The sequence below is a fragment of the Ambystoma mexicanum genome, chromosome 6q, assembly GCF_040938575.1.
Source record: "Ambystoma mexicanum isolate Mex_15411 chromosome 6q, UKY_AmexF1_1, whole genome shotgun sequence".
NCBI lineage: Eukaryota > Metazoa > Chordata > Amphibia > Caudata > Ambystomatidae > Ambystoma > Ambystoma mexicanum.
Window position 1 is genome coordinate 952,296,512 of NC_090937.1, and position 16,251 is coordinate 952,312,762.

A 16,251-nucleotide genomic window follows, 5' to 3' on the forward strand; every position below is an offset into this window, starting at 1 on the left:
AGGGTGCCAGTAAGCTCCCTGGCAACCTTGTTTCCGTATCGGCAAACTCTGAGACTGCCTGCCATGGCCACTCTGCCGAACAGGTCTGACCCTGCCGGGCTCAGAGGCCACGGTAGGCAGACCGGGCACAGAAGCACCGGCCCCATTAGCAACGGTGCCCGTGCTACCGTGTCCCACTCCCATACAGTCCTACAGGATTCTATGGGAATGGCGACTTATGATTTACCGGTGCCTGACTTCCCGGGCCGCCGGACTCGTAATGAGACGGTGGCACAAGGAAGTCAGGTGCCGGAAAACCATTACGGGTCCAGCGGCAACCCGCCGGTAGCACCGGCAGGGTTACCGTCGGACCAGTAATGAGGCTAATTGTGTAGATACGTAACGTTTCCATGTAGGTATAAAATACATTTTTTAAATGAATTATACATTCTTCAATTGATATTGTGATCAAACGTTTTTTTATTTATGTATTTGTCACTCCAACGCCACGTTGGGCAATGGTTTCAAAACGTGGTTTCCTCTTTTCTTCCTTACCAGATCCAGAAGCTGATTGCCTATTGAAAACCGAAAAATATACCATGAATCATATATGATTGCACAGATCTGTCTCTATGGAGTGAATAGCAGCATATTGCGCTGAAATCCTTTGAGGTAAGGGCTTTGCTGCAGCATAAATGGCAGAATCGCATGTTTCATTATTATTAATCCAGCTGCAGAGCTAAACTGAGAATGTTCTGATTTCCTTCTGCTCATCTTTATCGAATGCAAAAAATAAAGGAGAATGGAAGGGTGGAATTTATGATTTTTTCGTTAATATTGCATCAATATCGAGTAAGATAGCCTCTTATTTTACCCTTAGTTACCGTGTATGAGGGAAAGGCATTGCCTGAAAGCTCAAACCAGAAATTTGCTGAGAAAATCTCCTCCCAACACTTTCACTGGCTAGGGAGTTATATGAGATAACGTCTTTTACATGTGTTTTCTGTGCACTAATATGAAACACGTCGATTTGTTGCTTTGATTTTTCCGTGTCCATAATGAGCAGGTCACACCCCATGGCTGTAAACCACGTAGTTGCTACAGTTGCTGTCAATCGCCATCTGGGTTTTATACAACAGGTTGCCAAACTTGAGTGGAGCCATTAATCTGACTCAAGTTGGCACATGCCATCATAACTCTTGCAGTGTGAATGCAAATGGTCATTTGTTCTCACTTTCAAGACGAGCCATTTGATATACTTTGAAGACTTCATCGCTGCAGATTGTGTAGTCTGGCATATATTTGCAAATTCCTCCTTAAATCTTTCATCCAGAACACCTATGAAATGGAAACTTTATTTTCTCACAATACTCCAGCGCTAAGAATTGTCATTATGGTGTTAGTATTCAGTTCCAGGAAAAAGTGAAACGGTGTGAGCTTCTGTGAATTTCTGTTGCCTCATTTGGTGCCACATGTATGTGTTCAGTGACGGAAGACAATTTACAAAAAGCACGAAAATAGCTCAAATCCAAATCTAATGATGCAAAGGAACGTCGGTAGCAGGGACGTCATGTAGGGGTCGCCAGAGGTCGCAACTGCGACCTCTGAGGTCTCCCTTGCGACCTCTATTAAAAAAAAAAAAGAAAAAAAACATTTTTATTTTTTTTATTTTTTATGTAAGCTCCTGGGCTGTGGCCAGCACCATGTGGGTCTTTACTTCTGGAGTGGCTTTCTTGTTCAGGCCCCTTAAGAAAAATAAGAACAGGAATGCCACAAGTGTAACACTTTCAGCACTGACCCTAAATAAGAAAGAATAGGAATACCAAATATCGTGTCTTTCTGGAATTCTATACAATAATTGCTAGACTCATTAGCTGTGGACCCACATTGAGCCACAACAGAGGTGCCTTGTAAACACATTATGCCAATGCTAAACCGGGGACTGCAGAGTGTGAGTGGCACAATCATACAGAACACTGAATATCTGAACCCCACCCATTGCACCAAGCAAAGACAGTCTCTGGGTGGCCAATCATGCAAGTGCTCACCACAGAAACTTCAGGTACACCAAAAAGCGTGACTGCCAAGTGGGCGTGTCCACAAAATACAGCACCATGATGTCAAATCCAATTACATCACCAAAAGGCCAACCAACAATACTGTTGGTAGCAGTATCTGTGCAGTGCCTGGCTCTGAGTCAGGATTGTTTAAACTGAAAGCTGTGGTCGGCTTACATTTGTTGGAGCATGTTTGTGGCCACTTGATCCTAAAGGAGGGAATCCTGAATTCAAAGTGATAATGGGGCAGCATTCACTGAGCTACATGGGCTCCTCTCTTGGCTACTTGAGGATTGTTTGTATATTTTGAGTTTGAATAAGTGCATGGAAAGGAGTGTTGTTTACGTTATGCAGAAACATCGCACAGGATTAGCAGACAGTTTATTTGAAGAAGGGGTAAGCAGTGAAGGGAAGGAATGTTTATTGAATCTGAATTGTATTGCACATGCAGGAAGCAGTGTCCATTTGAATGAATTTCATTTGTTTTGTCAACATTTAGTGATTCAGTATGAATACATTATGTTTGAGATTTGCATTATAGTAGTGTTTTCATCATGCATTGCTATGTATAAATAAAAGTGGTTCTATTGTTGAATCGATTCATGTGTTTTCTTTGTGTCTTATGTTAATGTGTCCATTGGCGTAAGATAGGAGTAATCTAGGAGTAACACAGTGCACAAAGGCCCTGAGATACAAGAGTAGGTGGGCATAGTGATCCACACCCCCCTAGGAGATTGTCTAAAACTGATGCATGATCGCCCGTTAGGGGTAGGCCAATGGTAGATTTTTCTCATTTGTCTCACTCTCTCACAAATGGCACCCGTAACACGGGACTTCACTGATGCGGATTGATAACATGGAACAGAGGGTTTAGTCTGCAGAGTTTTGCAGCTGGCTTTGATCAACTTATCGATGAGCTGAAGTAGAAGTTTGAACATTGTGTGCAGCTGTGTTTTCTGTTAGTTCGTGGGAATAGATATTTTATGTTTGATGTTTTGTCTGTCTTGGAGATGTTATGAATTAGAGCATGCTTCATCCACAATTTTGTTCACCGTAGGAAGGGGAACGCAATTGTCTGACTGACTTTGAATCCGGAATATGAATTGGAATTGATCCAAAGCAGTTTTTCATGACTGGCAATTTTTGGGGAATGAATGTACATCCATTTGTCCAAGCTAGAGAAACTGTTTTTTTTCTTGAAGACGCTTGTGGTATTTGGTTTGTTTGGAACTCAGCGGAGGCTGACACTCTTTGGGGAAATCTGACCTTTGTTTTCAATTCTATTGGTTGGAATTTGTGCACATTTTTGGCAAGTTGAGGACTGTATCTGCATGTTTAGAGAAGTCTTGGAACGTGATTTTTGAAACTCATTCAAATGTTGTGAGATTTGGTTGAGAGAAATCCTGAGGGTTGAAAGAATTACTACTGCAGAATGAGCTCATTTTTTTGTGACTTGAAAGCAATAAGAAATCGGCTGAGAAATATGCTTGATGCCTGGGAAGTTTTGCCGGAACCAACCATAATGATTGAAGAATTGAAAGTGAAGAGTGAAGTAGCAGTAACAGAAATGACACCATTTATTAGTGACTTGCAAGCAACAATATATCGTCTCAGACATGTAATTGAAAAATGGGAAGATGTCCCAGCAGCTTTGAATTACCCTTTGAAGTTTTTGTCAACAGCAGTGATGGGTGTGAACAGAGTTCCTAGAGACAACCTGGCAGTGGTGCAGCACGAAGAAGTGCATGGAGAAGATTTGAATATTGTTCGTGGGGAGAAAGAGTTACCTCAGAATAATGACAGAAATAATGTGACCCAGACAGCAGTTTGTTCCACTGATAGTGCAACAATAAATGGAGAGATTGCAGCAACAGCAGAGGAACACATTGAACAGATTGAACAAGATGTTTGCTATGAAGAAAAAATGGAGAGTGCATTTCTGACAGATATGTACAGAATGCATAGAGGGTTTGCCTATGAAGATTTGCATTATGAAACTGTATCATTGGAGACACCTTTGCATGGAAGCAGTTATGTGCATGGAAGCAGTTATGTGAAAATCTTTGATTTGAATAGAAATGGCATTTGTGATGACATTTTTGGCAGGATTGATAACAACAGTACTTTGCCTACGTTATCGAGTGAAAATATTATTTTGTCTATTGACATAGAAACTTAGATAGCATTGAAGGAGAATGTGAATAGAGTGAATCGTGCGAAAGTTGGATGTTCTGAGATACAGCATTGTTTGAATATTTTGAGTTTAAATGAGTGCATGGAAAGAAGGGTTGTTTACGTTAGGCAGAAACATCGTGCAGGATTAGCAGACTGTTTATTTGGAGAAGGAGTATGCAGTGAAAGGAAGGAATGTTGTTTGAATCTGAATTGTATTGCACATGCGGGAAGCAGTGTCCATTTGAATGAAATGGATTTGTTCTGTCAACATTTAGTGATTCAGTGTGAATACAATATGTTGAAAGAGGAGTCTGTGGATAGAACACATGAAAATGACACAGAAAGCAATGCTTTTGCAGGACATGGAGTGCAATTGAATGAGAGGAATGCAGTTGTGCTATTTTTGGGCTATGTAAAGTGGGCTGTCTTGTTTTGTTTTGAGAAGGATCGAAATGGAGGCAGGAGTCATGCATCATGCAGTATGGAGAGATAGATGCACTGATAGACTGATACACTAGAACTGATACATGTACAATGAGAGAACTAGCATTGATGTCTTTTGAGAGACATGGGGAGTTTAGAACTAGCTATGTGCACTGAGAGCGCATAGATTGAGAAATGCTGTTTTGTTTTTGGCTTTGAATACATCTGATACAGATGGAAAACTGATACCTGCACTTTTGTTTTCTTTGCATGAAATCTGGAGAGACACCTCAACCAGACAGAGATTTGCAGACAGTGAGACCTTGCAGATCGCCTTGATGACCAAATTGCATCGCATGAATTGACCAGACCATGATTGGCAACAGCATGACCAGAATGATAGACTGCCCAGACCAGATTGTCCAGACCTTGATGAAACCATGTGACTTTGTATCATGGCTGCTTGTTTGCAGCAATGATGAGACATTGGTACTGACATCTACGTTTTACAGCAGCACTTCTGGGGAATGCCGACTGACTGATTTGAGGCCTTAGGGTGTGGCTTTGTCTATGGCTGTGCTCTGAGAAGGGACCCATAAGACATGCTTGCTGTTTGATTTCTTGACATGACAACTATGCCATGGGAAGCGAAGATCGTGAGTGACTGTAGAGAGAGAATACACCTTGCAGCATTCTGTGCCAAGAGAGTGAAATATGTTCAGCAAAAGCAGATAAATCAATCATTTGTGGGCTGTTTTTAAACATTTTTATCTGCAGCGACAAGAGAATCAATTTGGAATGCCTTACCTTGTGAAACAGAACCAGACACAAGTTTGGGCCTGAGGAGAAGAGAGAAATGAGAATGAGAAGGAAAACACGCTCTTAACGCATTTGAATTCCTGGTGCTAATCACATTTGAAAAGCAGTGAAACTTTGTCTCTTGTGAAAGAGAGAGAGCATTGATCTGACACCATTGTGCTTTGAAATCTGCACTTGCATCCAAGTTGGCTGGTCCCTCATGAGAAGAACAGTGACTAGCATGGCATGAACTGGAATACCCGCATGGCAACAGCATGACCTGGCAAGGAAGGAGAGAATTTGAAGGCTGGACTTGGCCTATGTGGAATTGCATGGAATTGCCAAAGGAGAGTTGCCATCTGCATTGTTTTGCAACACTCTAAATGAGTTCCATGTGAATGATACATCGGTATCAAAAGAGGATAGACTAGGGAAAGCTTTGGAATAGGGAAAGTTGAGACATCATCGAGAAGGAAACTTGCAGCAGTGAGCAGGGATTGCTCTGAAGAAATATCTGTCACCTATTGTGAGAAGAGCTTGCAGCAGTGAGGCTCTGGAATTTTTCACTGAAATTGTCCGTTTGCAGGACACATGCTTGAGTTCTGTTTGCAGCTGGAACTACTTTTGCTTTGGGCTATGCTTTGATCCCCATACACATATGCTTGCTGAACATATACATATACCTGCTCATTGTGAACACATTTGTGACCAATTTGTTAACACACTCGCTTTATTGACATGCTCTGTTAACATTCTTGCCACTGATAGAGTGAAATGCTTGCATTTTACGTTTTTTTGCATTATGAAATAGAATGTTTATTCCCTTTGCAATTTTGCTTGGTTTTAGCATGCCACATTGAGACATGTTTTGACAAATCGTTACTAATGACTATATAATGATAAGAAGAGAGATTGTAAAATCTGATAGTATGGAGAGGTATAGTTTATTTTCATTACAGAATCATTCATTACCCATTTAGGGATCCCCTTATCCATCATACTTCTGATTAGTACTGATTAGTAGTGACATGAAATAATAACATTAGACTATCCACATTATTCTGCCACTTTGTATGCATTTGTAAAGAGCTACAGAATGAGGCCTGTTATATTTGAAGTGCCATTTAGAGACATGTTATATTTGTAGAGACACATGTAGAGATATGTTGTTATGTATTATGTATGCATGTAGAGAGACACACATTGAGTGTGCACTTAGAATATGCATTGATGCATTATAGATAGCGCTTGGGTTTGCAAGAGAAAGAGTAAACGCTAGACAGAGCATTTAGCTGGCATTATGAAGCCATTCCAATGAGACACACAGAAGCGCCACAAAGTGCAGAGATTGTTATGAGTTACAGTGTACAAGTATTCATAAACAGTTTGCTTGTCAGAGACAGATAACATGACCTTTGTCCGAGAGGAGAGGGATGCTGGCCTTATCAGCATGGCTGGTGCCTCGCCGAGAGAGAGTTGGGGGCATGCAGGCAGCGCCATGGAGAGAGAAGAGCTTTGCACAGAGAGCTTTGCATGCAGGATGATAGAGGGATTTGAATGGAGAAATATGAGGAGATGGTGCAGGCAGACTGAAGATAGATATGGTATAGATATGTAGAAAATATCACTATTGACCAGAACATGCAGTGATTGAAAAAGTACAAGTACACGCATTACAGACATTTAAGCACTGCTCAAATGTCAAATGTAGAATTGCTGACAGACAGTAAGAGAGGCATTTTAGCTTAGAGAGAACGAGTGTAACCATGGATATGTGTACGTCATTGAATAGTATAACCAGAGGTGAGGAGATTGGAGTTTTTTAGATTTAGATGGAGATGACTTGGAGAGAGACGTTTTGGTTGGCATGAGATTGAGAGGTGAATGCAAGGAAGTTGCCATTGAGGAAGAAGTGTTTTTGGTGCAGCAGAATCCAATCACTTTGGGAGTTTGGAAGCTTGGGGGAGCATTCTGATGAGAGCAGAGTTCGAGAGCTTGGCAGAGAGAGGCCTGGCCCTGACACTGACTGACTGACAAAGAGGAAACGGGGAGTATTGCTGAATAAGACATTGTATGGGGAATTAGAACAGACACTCAGACAGAGCTATAGATGGGGTAATCAGACAGGGTTTGTTTTAGAGAAGAGAGTGTGAAGTACGGTGTGGAATGGAGAGGATTGGAGTTATTAGATCACTTGCATTAGAAGCCTGTAAGGCTTATAGTCATTGGCCCTCATTACAACTCAGGCGTTAAGGGTTAACGCCACCGTTAACCCTTAACGCCTGATTCTGATTTTAACGCCTGCTTTTAGCAGGCGTTAAAATCCATGGCGCTAACCCGCCATGGTGCTAATTACGCCGCCGTAAATTACGGCGGCGTAATTAGCGCCTTCCCCACTCCCATTATGCCCTATGGGGCAAAAATGGGAATGGGGAAGGGAAAATGGGAAATGGGGATTTACCGCCCCACTCACCTTGGAATGGGGCGGTAAATCCGCCATCCACCATGGTGTAAACTGAGTTTACACCATGGTGGTAAAGTTGGTGCACTTAGCACCAAGGTCGTAATGACCTCCATTGTGTTGCTGGTAGATTTTCACCAAATACTAAACTTTGAGAGACTAGAGGGAATATTTATATGGACCTCTTTAAGACAACCCTCAAGGAGTCAAGAGACTAAACATACCACACTCATGCTTAAAAGGGTCCCTTGCTTCTCGAGTACCTTATTCTGACCCAATCATATATGCTGTTTAATTTATTAGATTACAACATACTCTTTTCTACAACCACATATTTTTTAAAACACAAATATCAATTTATTCACTTTCAATAAAAGCATCAATAAAAATACACGTATCATTATATCTACTACAAGATATTACACTTTTTTTTCTAAGACCAGTTATTGCACATTTATCACTAATTCTGGCACTATAGGCCCCAGAAACAACAAACATAACAACCCGTTGCCTGATACCTAGATTCACTGTTAATTAATACCTCAACATAGGACAAGTTTTTTCAATTTACAGTTTGCTCTTATACTCTTACTTATCCTGATTGGGTACTCTAAATTCCCCAATACAACATTCTATTCATTCACACTTATGTCATTCATACATCCTATCATTCTACAATCCACACTACCCAACATGTTTCTTTCCTCTACAGATTTTCATAATTCGAGGAAATTCTTCAGGGGTGTATTTCTGTATTTCAACAGTCTGTTGTGTCTTGACCATTAAATCTTCTTGTGTTCGTTACACTTCGTGGTCAAGGCTCTTATATTCCACTCCCATCAATTTCATAGTTGGGCCAGAACTCCAAAGGATATCTACGAGAAGCAAGTATAAGAAGAATAGTTTTAGTTAATTAGCCAAACTTCAATGTCGTTTTTTTACTGCATCTAAGGTAATTTACCATGAAAGAGAATATCTTCTTTCCATCATTTAACACTAACATGCACGACTTGGTAGAAGACATTAACACCGCACAACATCATTTCCAAAGGTGGTATACCGATGGTCTGGTAACTTACCCTATTTGTATCTAATAGTAATTCCCTTGTTCTTCAGAGGGAATTACTAACACATTTAGTTTCTCATAACCCATGCTCCTCAAGAGGTACACTATTTACCTCCTAGTTCTCCTATGTGAGTTGTTAATTATCCTCCATCAGGCGACTGTCTCTGGACGCTCCTTTATTCTTGGCACTTGTGTGTTATCTTTCTGCGTTTACCTATTTTCAAAACATATAAATGCAAGAGATGTCTTACAGCTGATTGTAATCAAACTAGACCTTCTTATCTTTTGTCTAATATGCACAACACCAGTACTTCCTTAGTCAAGGCAATTTTACCTCGGTTATATGCTCCTATTTTGCATTCAACCGCGTTCGCCGTGTTCAGCTATTCTTGGCCCCTCAAGGTACTTTACTCAAGGTAGTTTCTTCCTTTTATTCTACCAAAAGAACAGGGAAGAGGTAGACAAAACATACGTGTTACATCCCGCGTTCTTAATTATATATTTTAGGCGCAGACTCTCATTCCTTTTGCTATTTATTGTTTTGTCACTTACTTAGGGGTTGCTGCCTTGGTTGCCCCCGGTTCCCACAATTTCTTTAACCAACTTCTGGGTTTTCTATCCCAACCGGGCACCTACTGGGGCAAAACGTGCACATTTTTAATTTAGAAAATGTCCCGCTCAATTTAGTGACTCTCCTCTAGTCTACCGTTGATTTATCCCATTGTTTAACTTACTTTTCATTTTGGGGGCTGGATCACTCCATATCACGGATCTCTGTCGGCGTTCTATCGCCTCTATCATCGTCCGTTGCTTCTTTTTTCTTCCGGAAGCGCTTGTACATATTTCGGCTAGTTCCTCTTTCCGGCACTTTACTATTTCCGTATTCTTTTCAGTCAGTTCTGTTGCTAGACATGGCTCCATTTAGCCAATCACGCACCATCACGTCATTATACCGGAATTGTAGGTCCGTTTTTCTTTTTCTTCACAGCTCCTCGTATTTACTTAGCCTTTTGTTACAGACTGCGCACAAACTGCAAGACTCCCGTTTCCTAGTCCCACGTTGTTACCCCCAATATATGTGTCCGCCCCCACATCCTCCTGGCTGTCACACGCCATGTCGGAAAAGAGGGGGGCTAAGGCCATACCATCGGGTAATGTTTTGTCATAAGTTTTTTACAAAAGAAAACTTCATTTTATTATTTGTCGAACATCATGAATATGGTTTGTAGCATGTTGTATTAAGGACCCTACTCTTCTTAGTGCTTATTATTCTACAGCCATATTAAGGTCATATTGACTTATTCTTTCACTATCCTTCATTATGATGTTTTTCTTCCCTTTTTATCGTTGTATGTAATGCTTCATTGTTTATCCAGTCGATGTCATCCAGCTTTCAAAGTGGTACACATTATAGCATCTATTACCAGTGATCCCAACTGCATCACTCTACTTTTTCGTTGAGACCTGTCTCGCAACATTTTGTTAGAAAAATCAGCTCTTTTTCCTTTGTATGTAATTTCTTCCCGTGGACATTAATATCATTACTTGCGTTCACCTGATAAACCACAGACCACTTTAGTTCATCTTCCTTATGGACCATTTCAACCATTTTCACCAAAAGCATAAAAGGTGCAAATTCGAGATTTGCATTATAGTTGTGTTTGCATCATGCATTGCTATATATGAATAAAAGTGGTTCTATTGTTGAATCGATTCATGTGTTTTCTTTGTGTCTTATGTTAATGTGTCCACTGGAGTAAGGAGTATTCTAGGAGTAACACAGTGCACAAAGGCCCTGATATACAAGAGCAGGGGGCATAGTGATCCACACCCCCCTAGGAGATAGTCTAAGACTGATGCATGGTTGCCCGTTAGGGGTAGGCCAATGGTAGATTTGTCTGATTTGTATCACGGTCTCACAACAATTAAAAACACTTCTGATGCTTCAGTGCAAAGATGAAGGTGCTGTGAATGAGGGATCTGTGGATGATTGGCAGCTAAGAAAGGACTGCTGCAGGTAGAATGGCAGGAGAACAAAGGCAGGGCGGATGGTTACAATGGACAATGTTCTCATCAGTGAAAATAGCCAGTCAAATTTGCTGTTGCTGACTCGTGTGTATGTGGACCCGGAACGGCCACAATATATTGATGCATCCCATGATGTTTGACTTCTACATAGATCACTGTATATGTGTGTTGTGGAGATTCCCCATGCAATGTGGCATGGCCCCATTAGGAGCCCCCTCATTGTTGCTCTCTTTTCCTATGGTGGTAATGCATCATTTGCTCGTTGCACCAGAAATTACTTCACAGAGTGAAGGGCACACTTACTTGAGTTGTTCAAGGATGGAAGCGGTGCAGAAAACTAGCTGCGTCACTCCTCCGCTGATACCTGTTTGTGAAACCCTATTCGAGCCTCCTGCCTGATGGTGCAGATCAGTTGTGCCATCTAATCTGTCTTGATGGCAATGTCTCGCCTTCTATGACATAATCACTCCATATGCCTGACAATCTACAGCAGCCACTGGTTCAACCTCCATGAATATTATCGGCTGTGGAGAGAGAATACCATGCTGAAGAGTCAGATGGCAGGACAGCGACAGAGGATCAAGGACAGATGTCAGGAACAGAGGCCTCACTTGTGATTGTCTGGGTCACAGATGTGGAGGTGGATGAGGGAGACATTGAAGTTGCCTGTTTGATGAGTGTATGTGCAGGTAAATGAAGGGCATGACCACCTCTGGGATGGCGTCTAGCCTATGGTTGAGGGACAAGAACAGAGAATTGTTGTGACGCAATCCACCTTCCAGTAGTGGCAGCACATTGGCCTGCATGGTCTCTTCAGACAGAGAATCAACCATTCTCTGGCTGGAGGTGTCAAAGAAGGTATGTGATGCTGATGATCCTAGGACACGAGGATATGCTGACTCCTTCCACTGTGTTCTGCACATCCTCCTGTCTAATGCCCTGGTATGCAGCATGTGCATCCTCCTCAGATACTCTGCCTGACATCAAGGTCAGGCCCTCAATGACCTCTTCCTCCCACTCCACACCAAACCCTTACACCACAACCGAGGTCTACAGATTGTCTGGTTCCTCTGTCTAATGGGAACCAATTCCTTGTTCTTCTGCTGCTGACGTGTCCCGAAGAATAACCTCAAATTCCTCAGCAGCAGTCATTACAGTGGACACCACCACCCCAGCCACTTGCCCATCGGTGAACAAATTGTTATTGAGAATGCATGCTGTCTACTTTGCCATCTAGAAGCCATGTCTCTGGTATGCCTTTCCTCCTCAGAATGAGGTTCCTTTTCAGCTGTTTGAGAATCTTCAGAAAAAGGACAAGAGTAAAACATAAACATAATATGTATACATTTACAGACATGTCCAGGGGTATGATATGATATGGCATTGATAGCGCGCCTATACACAAGTGTTTATCAAGGCGCAAAGAGGCAAGGGAAGGGGAACAGGGGGAACACAGAGACAATGATCTTACTAGGCCAGATGACATTGATATCGTGCAAGTGCAGGGGAGGGGTGGAAGGGAAAAGTGTGGGGGCAAAGGCGTTGGGGCTGTGCAGTATATAGGATAACAGTAAAATAAAGACAATAAATAAAAATGTGGCCAACTGGTGGCAAGTGCAAAGGTAAGTGCAGACACCAGGTGTCAAGTTCTGGTAAGGGGCTGTAGGTATACAAAGACAGTGCCTGAGTGCAGTCCCAGAGTGTATACATGTCAACTTGCACTATACAAGTCAACCATAACTAGTCTATTGGCACCTCAATTCCACACCTACACACAACACTCAATTACTTACTCACTAAGAGCGAATTAACATTAGGCAATGGTTACTGGCAAGAGCAAATGTTGAGCGCTACACATGTCTACATGAAAGCATGATATGTGGTGATGCAGCCATTACACCAGCATGACTAATATTCTCTTGGCACATATGCATTTTGTAAATGGTTATCTGCAGAGGCAGCATGATAGAAATGGCACATGGGCAGTAGACCTCCAATTCACAGACTAAGGTCTGCCCATCCTATTATGAGTATCACATAGAGTCTTGGAAAACTGTTTGCAATACATGTGTATTTGGAAAGAGTCACCATCAGATGGTGGACCTGTGCACCATTCATGACACATACACTATGTCACCATGTTCCCTGATACCTTGCAAATGTGTCTTGCTACTTCAACTTGTGGGCCAAAGGATGGCCACAGAAGGGATGACCTATCTACCTGACATGGTAAACATAAAAAACAATCATCCACACTATGTTTTGAAATGTGGGTTAGTCTAGACTCCTGTCACATTCACCTCATCCCAGTCCACGATGTCCACCATCCCACACAGGCATGCACCATGCTGCACCAGATGGGTGTGGTGTGAGCAGATGCTGAGAGGACACGTCCTTCAGGTCTGGACTGCAGTTGTGAGTGCACCGCTCCACTTGATGTGAATATCACTGAAGAACATTGAGTGGATGCAGCTGTTTTTTAGAGCTTGCTTCCAATACTTGACCACATCCACCCAAACCCATTTTGAACACACCAGTCCTATGTGTTCTTACCTTTGTTTCGGTCTACCAATAAACAATTACACAACCAACATGTTGACTACTCAGTTAGTGTTAGACATACTCATACTCTTCCCCCTACCTTCACTTTGTGTATATTGCAGCATATTGGGTCTGGGACTCCAGGTCAAGGACCTTGGCATGATGCTCTGGGTTCACCGTCTCTAGGATCTGGTCCTGTAGCAGTGTTACATGATGGCAGCCACAAAAAATATGTCCACGCTGTGTACTGACCCAAGGACCAAACTCACATTTTCTGGCTCCATATCCTCATGTCATCCCAGCCCTTCTTGATGTTCTCAACAGTATCTACTGCCACTCCCTTTGCATTGATGGCAGCCGTGATGTAATTCCAGATTCGTTGACAGGCAGAACACCCAAGCTGTTTATCAGCACTGAATATGGACTCCCTAGATGCTAACTTCATTGGCTTAGGGGCATTGGGACAGATGTAAGTCAATATATTTCAAAACTTTTGCTATTTGGAATCCTAGGTTGATGGCAAATGATCTAGAGCGAGTCGCACACCCACCAAACGTATCACCATTCACAGTGCCCATTTCACCACGGTAGTGGGTTATTATGCTTCATGTCATGGGTAGCATGCAAATATTCCAGAAATACATTACACTTGCATCATGAAGGCATGTGCAATGTGCGCACATTCATTACTTGCAAAAGCAAGAATGTAATTTATGCCATACAATGTCCTTGCACAAAATTGCACATCGGGAAGAACTCAAGGGAGGTCCAACTTAGGATAAATGAACATCGATTAAAAATCTATAACCATATGTTGGATGCTCCATTAGTGTTACAATATTTAGAAAGGCAACACTCTCTTGAAGACCTCACATGGTTTTGCAAAGAAAATGATTTTGATTCTAACAGTATTCAGGAAGCCAATAAACTATCCTACAAAGAGCAGTTATGGATATTTAATTAAAAAACCGTTGAGAGAGGACTGAACTCCATGGTACAATGGGATTTTAAATCACGAGGGCCTTCTGTGTCAGATAATTTGCTTTTGCAGTCCCCCAGTAATAAAGGATTTTTTGGGAAAATATTTCACCCAATGGCTGAGTTCTTTGAGCCACCGGTTTCTAGAGGGTGACTGATTTGTCCAATTCTCCATTTGGTCCCATATTCTGTTCCCTGAATTGCGTTGCTCCACATCAATGAGAGGACCCACAACAGTGTATCTCTATAGGCTTCATGGTGTCCCACATGATTCTGTTGCCATTGTGATCAGGTACTGTCTGGGCCACACCTAAACGTCTTGTAGGTGGGCCAACAATGCAAGCACCTCAACTTGTTCAGTTCATTTTGGGGGTGTGATCCCTTGCAGCACAGATCAAATTCAATATATTTCTAAACACTATTTTCAAATGACATTCAGAGATTGTCTGAGCTGCGGCCATGTATGTCAATGGCAATGGCATTGTTAACTCAGAGAAGTGTTTTATATATTCACAATGTATCCTGCGCTTGAGGTGCCTTATCACCATGACCCCGTCCAGTTCCATTTGTTGTCAAGTTCTAACAATCCTTATAACCAGATGCTTGCTCAGCTGTGGCTGTGTAATTGAATGGCAAAGGAATTGTCAACTGAGCGTGACTAGTGTTTTGTATGTTTACAATACATTTTTTTCCTGCGCTGAGGCGCCCCATCATCATAACCCCCACAACTTCATATGTTGTCAAGCATATGACCTTCCCAAATAACCCTTATTACCAGGGCTATTTTACTTCCCGGTTAGGATTCCACCCACACCACATGTCGCAGAAACTTGTTCACTACTGCCTCAATTACTTCAGGTGATTATCGGTTTGGTACCGCTGACTCTGTCTTTTTAGTCAGCCACTGAGACCACTGATATTTCAGGTACCCATGTAATTTACATGCAGGGGGAACAATGCGGATAGACCGTGCTCGTACGGGGGTGGGGCATTGATATCCCCTTTTATTATATGTTGGATTCACCACGCTTTCTCCATTTTGCAAAGCACAATTTCTTTGTGTGTTTTGGTCACCCGTGAATGAATGTACTTTCAACTCGACCACTGACTTAAATGTCGGATGCATAATGCTTATTCCCAACCCGCGATGCATAACAATATCACAACATTATGTGGATCCCTGACAAAAAGTGTGTTTCAATCTTGCAATATTTTGGTGGTTTTAGGAACATTGCGGTTCATCCCTGATTCCTCATTGACACTTCACCGTTTTTTTTTTTAAAGATAAAAAGATGATGGCGGTAGTTGCTTCCGAAAAACCAATGGTTTAATAAATGAAAGTAATGTGTTCTGCTTTTCAATTGCTTGCACTATGTTGATGTCGTGAACCTGAATATGGGCTCTTGCATGGCTAGCCCAATTCTACCTTTGTATTTGTGCAGGATTAGATTGGTCTGATTGTGTTATGTCTAATACACAGTGAGCAGTGACCTCCTGAAGTCCTACAGCTGTAGTACAACTTTTTGGAAACATTTTTTCAGGCATGTCTCTAACGAGGTTGGAATGACTCAGTGGTAGATACTGCCAACCAAAACTGGTAGTATCAAATCTCCTCTGACTTTCCTCCCCATTCCACCAAGATACAGGGTTAGTTCCACCCCATTCTGTATCACCATTGCCCCACTGCCGCCATGAAGAGCCTGGGCACCAAAGTCACTGTGGGATCACTTGGCAGTCATGAAGGT

General features: G+C 42.0%; 1 long non-coding RNA gene across 1 annotated transcript in view; it reads left to right on the forward strand.

Annotated features, from left to right (window-relative positions):
* The first annotated feature begins 542 nt into the window (after positions 1–542).
* LOC138515572 (uncharacterized) overlaps positions 543–16,251 on the forward strand; it is a 761,173-nt gene continuing 745,464 nt past the window's right edge. The window contains exon 1 of the long non-coding RNA XR_011282082.1: positions 543–651. This is a non-coding gene — a long non-coding RNA (uncharacterized lncRNA). The remainder of the gene's footprint in view (positions 652–16,251) is intronic.